This window comes from Schistocerca nitens, chromosome 4 (assembly GCF_023898315.1).
Source record: "Schistocerca nitens isolate TAMUIC-IGC-003100 chromosome 4, iqSchNite1.1, whole genome shotgun sequence".
NCBI lineage: Eukaryota > Metazoa > Arthropoda > Insecta > Orthoptera > Acrididae > Schistocerca > Schistocerca nitens.
The window spans coordinates 715,280,212-715,293,567 of NC_064617.1; positions in this window are offsets into that span (position 1 = coordinate 715,280,212).

Here is a 13,356-nt window from a genome sequence, read left to right on the forward strand (position 1 = left end):
CTGCTACCTAGGCAGTAAAATAACCAATGACGGACGGAGCAAGGAGGACATCAAAAGCAGACTCGCTATGGCAAAAAAGGCATTTCTGGCGAAGAGAAGTCTACTAATATCAAATACCGGCCTTAATTTGAGGAAGAAATTTCTGAGGATGTACGTCTGGAGTACAGCATTGTATGGTAGTGAAACATGGACTGTGGGAAAACCGGAACAGAAGAGAATCGAAGCATTTGAGATGTGGTGTTATATACGAATGTTGAAAATTAGGTGGACTGATAAGGTAAGGAATGAGGAGGTTCTACGCAGAATCGGAGAGGAAAGGAATATGTGGAAAACACTGATAAGGAGAAGGGACAGGATGATAGGTCATCTGCTAAGACATGAGGGAATGACTTCCATGGTACTAGAGGCAGCTGTAGAGGGCAAAAACTGTAGAGGGAGACAGAGATTGAAATACGTCAAGCAAATAATTGAGGACGTAGGTTGCAAGTGCTACTCTGAGATGAAGAGGTTAGCACAGGAAAGGAATTCGTGGCGGGCCGCATCAAACCAGTCAGTAGACTGATGACCAAAAAAAAAAAAAAAACAGAAACATTTTTGGAGCTGTACACAAAGATAGTATTAGAATGAAGAGGCCAACCAAATTATTACATGAACGCACATGCAGAAACAGACATGATCAGAAAACGCTGACTAACATGCTATGGACACATACATAGAATGAACAAAAACAGACCAATAAAAAGCATTTCTGATGTAGAGAAGAGTTCAACAAACTAATGGTTTCAAGAAATAGAAGAAGACTTAAAATAAGCAGGGAACAGTATTTAAATGAAAATGAGAGAGAAACATTCAGAAAAAAAATATTATGAACACAAAATTTGAAGTAAAAGAAAGGAAGAAAACAGGATAAATATGGACACAGCAAAAGAAACAGGAACACAGCCAAAGAATGAAGAGGTTTTAGGAGGAGAAAAAGAAGGAAACAAGAAAAGAATGGATGATCATGTAACATTCGGGTTAATGACTGTCCTTGAGACAAAAACATGTAATAATAAAATTACATTTTCTGCAGTAATTTTTGATTCATTGTTTCTTTCCTTATCATAGTCAGTGTTTCTGCTGCCTCTTAATTCTGAACCTTGCAGTGGCAGTAACAAGTGTTCGTTTGGAAGCCGAACATTGTTTATAGGAGACGCTCCACTCTTGCCGGCCGCTGTGGCCGAGCGGTTCTAGGTGCTTCAGTCCGGAAACGCGCTGCTGCTACGGTCGCAGGTTCGAATCCTGCCTCGGGCATGGATATGTGTGATGTCCTTAGGCTAGTAAGGTTTGTGTAGTTTTATGTCTAGGGGACTGATGATCTCAGATGTTAAGTCCCATAGTGCTTAGAGCCATTTGAACCATTTGAGCTCCATCCTTCTTCACAAGTTCAATTTCTTATCCCCCAGATGAAAAGCTGTTTTCATATTGCGGATTTTCTTTAAACATCACTCACTGATACTTCATATTTGTTGGGCAGCCCTTCGATAACCAATTTCTTCTTGCTGCTATCCTTGTATTCGAAATAACTAACTTCCTACAAACATGATGCTGTGTGAAAATCTTCAATCAGCTGCAGCACTTTCCCCGTTAGCCACGTCATGTTTAACAATAAGAAAAACAAAAATAACAGAAAACGATGAAGCGTTTTCCACTGTGCAAAGAGAATAACTGGAGGCCATGTCTACCAACAAATCTACACTACGAAAAGTTGCGCAATGCTGTCTAAGAACCATATCACATGTCCCCTTTCAAACGGTATTCAAAAGTTCTGCGATTTTGTAGCAAAAACATGTCTATGGACAAGACAAGAGTGCGTCTCTCAGCTGTTTGTATATAAAATCGCTTGACTGGTTTTTAGGGGGGTAGGACGTCAAACGGGCCGACTTGGAACAGGAGAGGCACCACAGGACATTTTATTTTCTACTGTCTATACTTTTACAAATAAATTCATATAACTTTGTCAGCATGACCAGGAAGGATTCAGGATTCACACTCATAGCAGTGGAAGTGCAAAAACATAACAAAATAAATTCTTTTTTAGATACGAAATTTCATTATTTTTCACTTACTGTTGGCTGCATTTGTTGCTATAGGTACATTTTTCTTCACAAGTAAGAGAGATTCTTTGATGAATTTTGCACAGCATACAAACCATACTTACAGGTGTATGAAACTCTAGAATTTTCCAAATCTATTAAAAACTGTGGTAAAATTGAGATAATTAACTAGAAAATTTTATTTTTTTCTAAACCTAAAGTTTAAAACGTAATAGCTCATTCATTTTTTCATAAATGAAATAGATTCTAGAGTTTCAGACACCTGTAAGTATGGTTTGTATGCTGTGCAAAATTCGTCGAACAGTCTCTCTTACTTATGAAGAAAAGTGTACCTATAGCAACAAATGCAGCCAATAGTAAGTGAAAAAATGATGAAATTTCACATGTAAAACAAATTATTTTTTATGTTTTTGAACTTCCGCTGCAACGAGTGTGAATCCTGAATCCTTCCTGGTCATGCTGACAAAGTTTTATCAATTTACTTGTAAAAGTATAGACAGTGGAAATTAAAATGTCCTCTGGTGCCTCTCCTGCTCCAAGTCAGCCCGTTTGACGTCCTACCCTCTTAACACTGTTTAGATACAGAAATCGCTCGACTTTGTCTACTAATGCGTTCAAGACCGAACGATCTCTTGCAAGACGATCCTCTTCAGTCTCGGAGATGCCTCCTACTCAAAACTTTTCTTAACAAGAATTCACATGAAGTCAGATGCTGTGAATGTGTTGGCTTCCTTACAACTGTTCATGGAAGCAATAATTGTAAGGAAGCCAGCTCCTTCACTGCATCTGAGGTAGGGCTGTATCTTGTTGGAACTCAACGTCTCAGTCATTATGGAGGGATGCTGGACTGAATTTTTCAGACAAGCAAGAAGTCGTGGCGCACGAAATGTGAACCAAACATCACCATCATACCCGTAACATCAGTCGATACTGTGTGGAGTGTTGCATTATGAAATAATTTGTCTATTATGCGTCCAGTGTGTGCAGTGATCGATATTGAGAAATAAATGAACAGTGTAGCACTAGCTTTGTACATTGTTAAGTAACTCCTCAGCAAAACAGCTTTGCACGCAACGAAAGAAGTTGGGCTGTTTTAAGCAGACTAACATTTTCATTCGGGGAGTGGTGACTACAGCCTCTGCCTGGCCATCCCGACTTAGGTTTCCCCTGGTTTCCCCAAATAGCCTCAGGCAGATGCCACAGCATATGGATTGAAAGTAAACTGAAGAAAGACGAAAATAATGATAAGTTGTAGAAATGAGAATTTCAAGAGGCTTAACAACAGAGTTGGTGATCACACAAAGTAGATGAAGTTAAGGAATTCTGCTACCTAGGCAGCAAAATAACCCACGATGGACGGTGCAAGAAGCGCATAAAAAGCAGACCAGTTCTAGCAAAAAGGGCATTCCTGGCCAAGAAACGTCTGTTAGTATTAAACGTAAGTCTTAATTTGAGGAAGAAATTTCTGGGACCGTACGTTTGGAGCACAGTACTGTATGGTATGAAACATGGACTGTGGGAAAACCGGAAGAGAAGAGAATCTAAGCATTTGAGATGTGATGCTACAGAAGACTGTTGAAATGTAGGTGGGCTGATAAGGTAAGGCATGAGTAGATTCTCCGCAGAATCAGCAAGGGAAGGAATATACAGAAAACATTGACGAGAAGGAGGGACAGGATGGTAGTATATGTGTTAACACATCAGGCAATACCTTCCATGGTACTAGAAGGAGCTGTAGAGGGTAAAAACTGTAGAGGAAGACAGAGAGTGGGATACATAAAGCAAATAACAGAGGACGTGGGTTGCAAGTGCAACTCTCAGATGAAAAGGTTGTCACAGGAGAGGAATTCGAGTCAGGCGTAACAGACCAGTAAGATGACATGAAAAAACAAAAAGAGCCCCCAGTCACCTACTTGTCCCATCCTAGTCCAACCAGACCTCTAAGTATGTACGTGGCTGGCTGTATTTATTGTGTTTTTCTTCCTCTTTGAACTTTAATCCCATGTCACAACCAACATCCATGTAAAAGTGATACACGGATGCGCAAAATTACTACTACTACATACGCGTGACCTTCTCTTGTCCCTGGCCATGCCGCCTGCTCCGTTGCCTTGCTGTGGGTCCCAGGAAATGAACTGGCTGACCGTTTGGCTTACCCCCCATCCCCTTTCATGCGGTCCAAGTGCAGATATGCGGATACACATCAAATCTCTCTTTCACCAAGGCCGGCCGTTATGGCCGAGCGGTTCTAGGCGCTTCAGTCCGGAACCGCGCTGCTTCTACGGTCGCAGGTTCGAATCCTGCCTCGGACATGGATGTGTGTGATGTACTTAGGTTAGTTATGTTTAAGTAGTTCTAAGTCTAGGGGACTGATGACTTCAAATGTTAAGGTTCAAATGGCTCTGAGCACTATGGGACTCAACTGCTGTGGTCATAAGTCCCCTAGAACTTAGAACTACTTAAACCTAACTAACCTAAAGACATCACACACATCCATGCCCGAGGCAGGATTCGAACCTGTGACCGTAGCGGTCGCGCGGTTCCAGACTGTAGCGCCCAGAACCGCTCGGCCACTCCGGCCGGCAAATGTTAAGGCCCCTAATGCTTAGAGCCACTTGAGTCTCTTTCACCGAAAGTGGAATGACATCTGATGCGTTACTGCTCTCAGAAATAAACTCCGATAATCAAGGAGACTACTGCAGTTTGGCGCTCTTCCTTCCGCCTATCTCTGAAGCAGTCCGCTATCTCATGCCGTCTACGCATGGGTCATACTAGGCTCACCCACTGATTTCTCTTGCGTAACGAGCCAGTACACAACGTGGCTGTGGAGCTAGACTGACGGTATCACATATATTGGTGGAATTCCCCTTCTTTTCGCCCTTCGTACTAATTATAGCCTTCCAGATTCCTTGCATTTAATATTAGCAGACGATTCACGGATCGTTGAATTGGTCCTCGCTTTTATACGTGAAAGTGACTTATTTCCAGTTATAATGTTTTGCTTTACTTCTGAAGCAGGGGCAGAGTGGTTGTGGATGGAGCCTCTCTTCGTGTTTTCTAGGTCTGGGACCCATGATCACTCCCCTTGCAAAGATTTGTCCTACCCTTTTAGGCCTCCTACTGTGTGTGTGTTTTAACTTACCCACTTTATAGTTTGACCCCTCTGACTAGACTCGCCCACTTTTAGCGAACCCTCTGTCTTACACAAGAAACTTTTGAATCGTCGGATTGATGAACTCGTCGTTTAGTCCCATAGCCCCTCAATCAACAGTCAATCAATCAACTACTACATACGAGCATTAAATCAAGTGAGATTTCCTCTAAAAACGTGTGGTGTTTCCTACCTCCACCCCTTGAGAGGTACGCCTACATGTCGGTGGACTTTGTCTACCTTTCATTGTTAGCAACTACACACACACACACACAAACACAAACACACACTCACACAAATTCAGCAGATAGCACACATAACTTTAGCACGTTCACGTTGTCCACTGACAGATTTATCCCTCAAAACGTTTAACTTACAATTCGCAACTTTCCAATCAGTTGTTTCCAGACCTGAATTCCTTAGCTAACACTGACACGTTTGCCTTTTTCATCATCGTTGGAAGTCTGTATCGTCAACACGGGAACACCCGGTGTTCTAGAAAGTCAGTCGGGCGAGGGAATGCAACGCTAAGACACAGAACTCGTATTCTGAAGGGTTGTAGTTCAAGTCTTCGTTCGGTCATACAGCTGTACCTTTTACGTGGTTACCCTAAATCGCTTACGTCAAATACTGAAATACTGGGATTATTACTTTGAAGAGGGCTCTGCCTATTTCCCTCACCATCTTTCATGAAAGCACGTTGTGCTGTCTCTCTCATGATCTAATCGATGGGACGTTAAACTCTGATCTTTCTTCCTTCTTAGGAAACAGATTCCCTGCTGAGATGTAATTGTTTACTTGAAGGAAACTGGATTTCAAAAATAAGAATTTATTTCCACAGAGACGTGCTACATCTTAAAGAAAGAGGTACACAAATCCATTATTATTCGTAAATATAGAAGGCAGACATGATACTGCGTCAAACCCTTGTACATAAACTGTTTCAATCCTGTTCATGTAAATGCCGCCTCGGTAGTTGTGGTTGCTAATGCGCGATAGTTCAAATGGCTCTGAGCACTATGGGACTCAACTGCTGAGGTCATTAGTCCCCTAGAACTTAGAACTAGTTAAACCGAACTAACCTAAGGACATCACAAACATCCATGCCTGAGGCAGGATTCGAACCTGCGACCGTAGCGGTCTCGCGGTTCTAGACTGCAGCGCCTTTAACCGCACGGCCACTTCGGCCGGCAATGCGCGATAGTGCTTTGGCGTTCACTGTAGAGGTAGTCACTTCGAATCGTGTGATGGAAGCAATTTTCATCATCATTACTTGGGCACTAAGCGCTAGTCGAATTTGTAGACCATGTAGGTTTCACCGTGATTCTACTTTCAGTTCCACAGTCATCCATAACAAGACAAATACGACAGCACACTCCTCAAGTCATCGTCACTGCTGAACAGACATTCAACGCTTCAAAGGTAACGAAGCAACCCACTAAGACTTTCCCGAGATAGCAGTACAGAATTCCCGCGTTCTCTCCAACGCTTACTGATTGAGTATGGGACGGACTTCGAAATAAGTACAGAATAAAATGTCATCGTGCGAAAACTCGCGCTCGTGAGGATAACACAGATCAACTAACCACAGTTTCCCATGACATACGTTTTTCACACAATGTGAATCCATTGTAAACTAGAAAACTGGCAAAAACACATGTTAGTGGAACGAACAGTAATTTAATTTTTCAACATGAATAAAAATTTGAATATAAAAACAGATTGTGGAGGCGGTATCCATGCATAAGATTCTCTCCCTGCTCATGCTACACCGCATTTGAGGAGAAACGCGCGATTTCTTCGATTTGCAACTTGCATTTCTACCTCTTAGATGGTCAAAGCTAAAGTTGCTTCACCAAAGGGGTGGGATGATGGGAAGAGGGAGGGGGGGTGGTGGAGAAGGATATCAGCATGCAAAAATGCAGGAAATCGCCTTCCATTCCGGAGCATTCAATTGACATTAAATTTTTAGCTATTGTTCGCTGTAGCTTTGAGGTTCGAGAGCCGCTTCCTGTTACCACTAAGATTGTACCCAAACACTCCATGAAAAGTACTGGTGCACATGCAGAACGTTCTACCGCTACTTTTGTTGCAGAATCCAAGTAAGAGGAAGGTTGGATTAGAATCCTGCTGTCTTCGAACTATTGCGTAATTCCGTGAACTATTACGTTTCAGTTTTATGAGTTGCAGCACTTGATGTGCCGTGCAGTGCAGCTCTCGGGCACAATACGGATTGCTTTCCCCTGGTAACTTTAGCCACATTCACAGGATCAAGGTCCTCTCCCGCACTCGTCTGATTCTGGGATTTTATAGTTAAGGAAGTCGTAGGTACTCCCATGTCTACTACTACATTTAAAAGAGAGAGTGCATGCAATCCCAATGGACATAAGGGTATCATCAAAGAAGTTGTAAAACTATTGAAGTAAAAGAAAGAATCAAAAGTACAGAAACACTAATAGGAATAGGGAGATTCCGGGCCGGCCACAGTGGCCAAGCGGTTCTCGGCGCTTCAGTCTGGAACCCCGCGACCGCTACGGTCGCAGGTTCGAATCCTGCCTCTGGCATGGATGTGTGTGTTGTCCTTAGATTAGTTAGGTTTAAGTAGTTCTAAGCTCTAGGGGACTGATGACCTCAGATGTTAAGTCCCATAGTGCTCAAAGCCATTTGAACCATTTTTTGAGATTCCGGGTATTCAGCAGAGTTGTTGTTTCCCTTTCCTGCACAATATTTTGACGACCGACCCAGCCGTCTTCTTGAGCTGCTGCGAATTTTGCTGTTATATGTACTCGCAGCCTGGACTGCAACCAGAATGTGAAGTTTTGTTGGTCTCACGCCGCTTTTTATAGCTGATTTCGATTCACGAACTCCAATGCTCCCTTTGATGCTCTTTTGTTTTACAGAGCACGCCTTGGTACTCCGTGAAAAGCAAATTCCCTCGGCGTTTTCCAACTCTGATGGATGTGATGGTCTACAAAATTTTAATAAAGTGACTGACGGACGTCAACCACCATCTCTGTTTGTTAGGTTTCCTGACGTCTTTATTTCGATAGACTCGGTAATTATGCTGTCCCAGAAACTTGGCGTTTGCACCACGCTATCGGACTCGCTGTATTTCATTTCATGATTATACTCGTAGTAGTGCTCGGTGACAGCTGATTTTCTTGATTCTTTTAGTCGGGTATCTCGCTTATAACCTTACATCTGTCCTCGACTGTCGTGCGCAACGTAAGATATGCCACACGCGTTCGGAGACCTAGATCGTCTATGCAGATAATGGAAACAACAACTCGGCTGAGTACCCGAAAACTCACTATTAATCAATCACAGCGAGAAAGAAATGAATGAGTAAAAAAATAAAGTCTAAAATTCTACTGACGACAAATGGACAAGTAAAGTAAAATCTGCCATCGTGAGACGCTACTATGAGGACCAGTTTTTCGCAGGGATATGCTGTCTACGTGACATGTTTTCGGAGCTTCTGCAGGTCGTCGAATTCCGCCTGCAGCATAAGCCGTCTAAATATAGCTATAGGCCCGTGCCATTAAAGTCACAAACACGTCTGCTTTCACGAGCAGAGCTAACGGGTATTGCTGTCATACTACACGAGCGACGGTGTTGCCAATAAACCTTACAAGGGGTCAGTGGCGTGCGGGCAGATGGCCACTGCGGAAAACATTACATTCACAATCTACGTTAAGAACTATTCACGAGTCGAAGGGTCACACTGTGTGCTGGCAGTACTGTTATACGGGGCAACTCAGAATGAAAAACAGCTATAACTATTTAATAAGTCGACAGGAAACACAGCAAATGGAAAAGAAAGTTCAGAATTTGTATCGTTCAGCAAACGCAGTGAATCGGAAGCCGCCACACGCATCGTGATGCATAAGTGAAACACTGTGATTCTTGTTTATGTATCGCTACTCATTACAGAATCACAGCCGCCTGTGAGAACTATATTCATTTTGTATTCCCCTATAAATCAAATTATTTTGCTGCCGAAATGCAGAGAAAAAAATCTTCCATGCTTGTTACGAACAACTGGTCAAATATAACATAATATAACTACACAAGAGTAAGAGTCCATTAGTTTTGCTTTGACAATGAGCCTGAAACCTCATGTTGTTGTTGTTGTTGTTGTCTTCAGTCCTGAGACTGGTTTGATGCAGCTCTCCATGCTACTCTATCCTGTGCAAGCTTCTTTATCTCGCAGTACCTACTGCAGCCTACAGCCTTCTGAATCTGCTTAGTGTATTCATCTCTTGGTCTCCCTCTACGATTTTTGCCCTCCACGCTGCCCTCCAGTACTAAATTGGTGATCCCTTGATGCCTTAGAACATGTCCTAAAAATCGATCCCTTCTTCTAGTCGAGTTGTGCCACGAACTCCTCCCCTATTCTATTCAATACCTCATCATTAGTTATGTGTTCTACCCATCTAATCTTCAACATTCTTCTGTAGCACAACATTTCGAAAGCTTCTATTCTCTTCTTGTCTAAACTATTTATCGTCCATGTTTCACTTCCATACATGGCCACACTCCATACAAACACTTTCAGAAACTACTTTCTGACACTTAAATCAATACTCGATGTTAACAAATTTCTCTTCTTCAGAAACGCTTTCCTTGTCATTGCCAGTCTACATTTTATATCCTCTCTACTTCGACCATCATCAGTTATCTTGCTCCCCAAATAGCAAAACTCCTTTACTATTTTAAGTGTCTCATTTCCTAATCTAATTCCCTCAGCATCACCCGACTTAATTCGACTACATTCCATTATCCTCGTTTTACTTTTGTTGATCTTCATCTTATATCTTCCTTTCAAGACACTGTCCATTCCGTTCAGCTGCACTTCCAGGTCCTTTGCTGTCTCTGACAGAATTACAATGTCATCCACGAAGCTCAAAGTTTTTATTTCTTCTCCATGGATTTTAATACCTACTCCGAATTTTTCCCCTGTCTCACTCCCTTCCCAACCACTGCTTCCCTTTCATGTCCCTCGACTCTTATAACTGCCATCTGATTTCTGTACAAATTGTAAATAGCCTTTCGCTCCCTGTATTTTACCCCTGCCACCTGAAACCTCATAGCATGCGCTAATGTCGTTCTAGGCGCTACAGTCTGGAACCGCGCGACCGCTCCGGTCGCAGGTTCGAATCCTGCCTCGGGCATGGATGTGTGTGACGTCCTTAGGTTAGTTAGGTTTAAGTAGTTCTAAGTTCTAGGGGACTGATGACCTCAGATGTTTAGTCCCGTAGTGCTCAGAGCCATTTTTTGAACTAATGACGTAAACATTTAGAGGTCGCGTTGGGAAATGATACAGAGTGCATTCCGAAAGGTTTAGCGAACTTGCTACACCGTTGAAAGATCAGTTCTTGAAGTCAGTTACATTATTCAGTTTCCCTTTCGTCAACCTGAACGAAGATTTATATCTGATACGCAGATAAGCTTGTGCATTTCTGAATGGTTAGTGCAGCGTGCACAGTAGGGAACGCAGTGTAGTTAAGTGATCACATTTATTGTTATTTCGATTTCATGTTTTCCAGTTGGTAATTTGGAGGAGCTCTTAAAGATAACAGTAAATACTTATTCAAGAATGAAATTTAGGCATGTAACTTTCGTAAGTTTCTAAACTGAGAGACTGAAATACGACAAGCCACGAGTTTTAGATTTTCAGATAGTTTTGTAGTACAGGTTTATTTTAGTATCCGAAAGTTCATCAAATGAATAAAGTAATAATAAGTCAAATAATGATATGAGTGACCAAAGAGAGATGAAACGAATACAGCTCCATCCAGATATTACAGGCTTGTTGAAGATGAACTCATACAACCCAATAACCACTTGTTTATTTTTTCTGCACACAGAATCTGCCGTAAGAAACGATCGGCAGCCCTTTCCCGAGAAACCAACGGTAGTGATTCTTTTTCACGTACGCTTATAGCATTCATCTACCTCTTTGTCTTTAAGAACGTTTTTTTCTAGTAGTGACCACTGAATTTCATGCAATTTATGTGATCTCTGTTACACGATTATTTATAAATTTTCACCTCCATTTTTTACAAAACACCTACACCGGACTTAACAAAAATTTCGCATATCAAGTCACAGAGTATGGTTCCTGAGTTGAGTATCGTGGCTCGTGTTCAGAAGGCAGTGAGGGCGTTTCAGACAGCCGACTTCCATTTCCACGGAGCAGCGTCGCTTTCTCGCATCCCACATACGCTATCTGATCAAAAGTATCCGGACTTCTCTATATAACACTAAATTAACCACTAGATATCACAAGATGCGCATCCGCAAGTATAACAGGAGGCAGGGTGTTTTGTGTTGCCAGTAGAAAAGCATAACAGCAGGATGGGTTGGTCAGGAGAGCTCAGTAACTTCGTACCTGGACTATAATCCGTTCACCATAAGAATAAACCTGATGTAAACATTGCATTATGTATTCTTGCGCATTTGCTGGAACCTCATTGGATTTCCGTTTCACGTGGGACTGCAGCCAAGCCGTCTCGAGTGTTGTCAGGTACGATAATAAGAGTACGTTTTGTGCTCTGCTTTATTTGCACATCGAGTTAGTGATAATAGGCCTACGGGACAACAGTTTTACCGGCGCATTTTACTTGGACAGCACTGGCCGTTCAGCTGGTACAGCTAGCCTGCAGTGGCGTGGCCAGCTGCAGTTCACACGTAAAAGGAGACTACCAGAGGAACAATAGAGATTCGAATGTCATTTAATTTTTAAGCAGAATGAAATAATACAGTGCAAATCTCGTGTTCAGAGACGAGTAGACTAGACGAAAACCGCAAAACATTATCGTTTTTAGCTAACGTACTATTGTAATTAGCCGACCGGTTCTAGGCGCTTCAGTCTGGAACCGCGTGACCGCTACGGTCGCAGGTTCGAATCCAGCCTCGGGCATGGATGTGTGTGATGTCCTTAGGTTAGTTATGTTTAAGTAGTTCTAAGTTCTAGGGGACTGATGACCACAGATGTTAAGTCCCATAGTGCTCAGAGCCATTTGAGCCATATTGTAATTAAAAACAAGAATGATGAATTCCTGACATAACCACAGAGTAATTTTTCTGCATAAGGCTGTGTGTAACATAAGAGAGTATTGAAGGATTTCACCGTATACGTAAATATTGAAGCCACTGAAGGTATTACTTACAGTCAATCGTCTGGTAATCTCTTAGCTCCTTCCTTATCCGAAACAGAGAAATACATTTCAGTTCTGAAAGTGTCACCTGATACATTGTTAACAAGCCTTTCAACAACAGAATCCACAAAGCCAACCAGGCGCAGCATTTTCTGTTCTTCTTTTATGACGACCATTCTATGTCCCGCCAGCGTTCGGCAGTGACGTGTGAAAAAGCAGTTCCAGTACGTCTGGCAGCTTAACAGTCTTGCTACTTCTCGGGCCAGATCTCGCAGTTTGGCTCCAGATCGGTTCTTTTGGGTTCGTATTGTAATCGTACACTATCAAATGGAAAAATGCAGCGTTTCTACGATGTGTTCGATGCTGTGAAAATGATTGTTTTTCGTGTTTCTACGATACGTATCTAGCTCTGTGGTATGAAACGAAGGACATAGTCCAAATAAAGAGGATTTGGTTTTTCATTTTTGCTTTAAAAAATTGAATTGTTATGTTTTCTTAATTTAAAAAACTTTTATCAGCAGTCTTTCATAAATCATCGATAATTTAGAATTTGTATTGGAAATGGAAACAGGAATTTCGCGTCCAATATGTAATTGGAAACAAGAAGTCGTGCATTATTCATAAAAAATGGTGATGAGTTTTATAATTACAAGATGTAGGTATTTCAAATTGAAACGAGAAAAAGAAAATGATACCGTGGGATTTTCAACCACAGCACAAACAACCGCATCTGTTTCACCATCCATTATGCTATTTTTTTTTTTTTTTTGGTTCATCTCATCTTGTTCTACATTGTTCGTGGAATTTGTTCGGGGCGGACGTCCTATGATTCCCGTTTAGGTTCTTCGTTGATCCGTTCACTCAGTTTTTTTATCACAGTGATTAACTAATCCTCTGACCGAACACGCTTTTTTTTTTAGTCTCATTTTGTTCGTTTCCGTTCGTT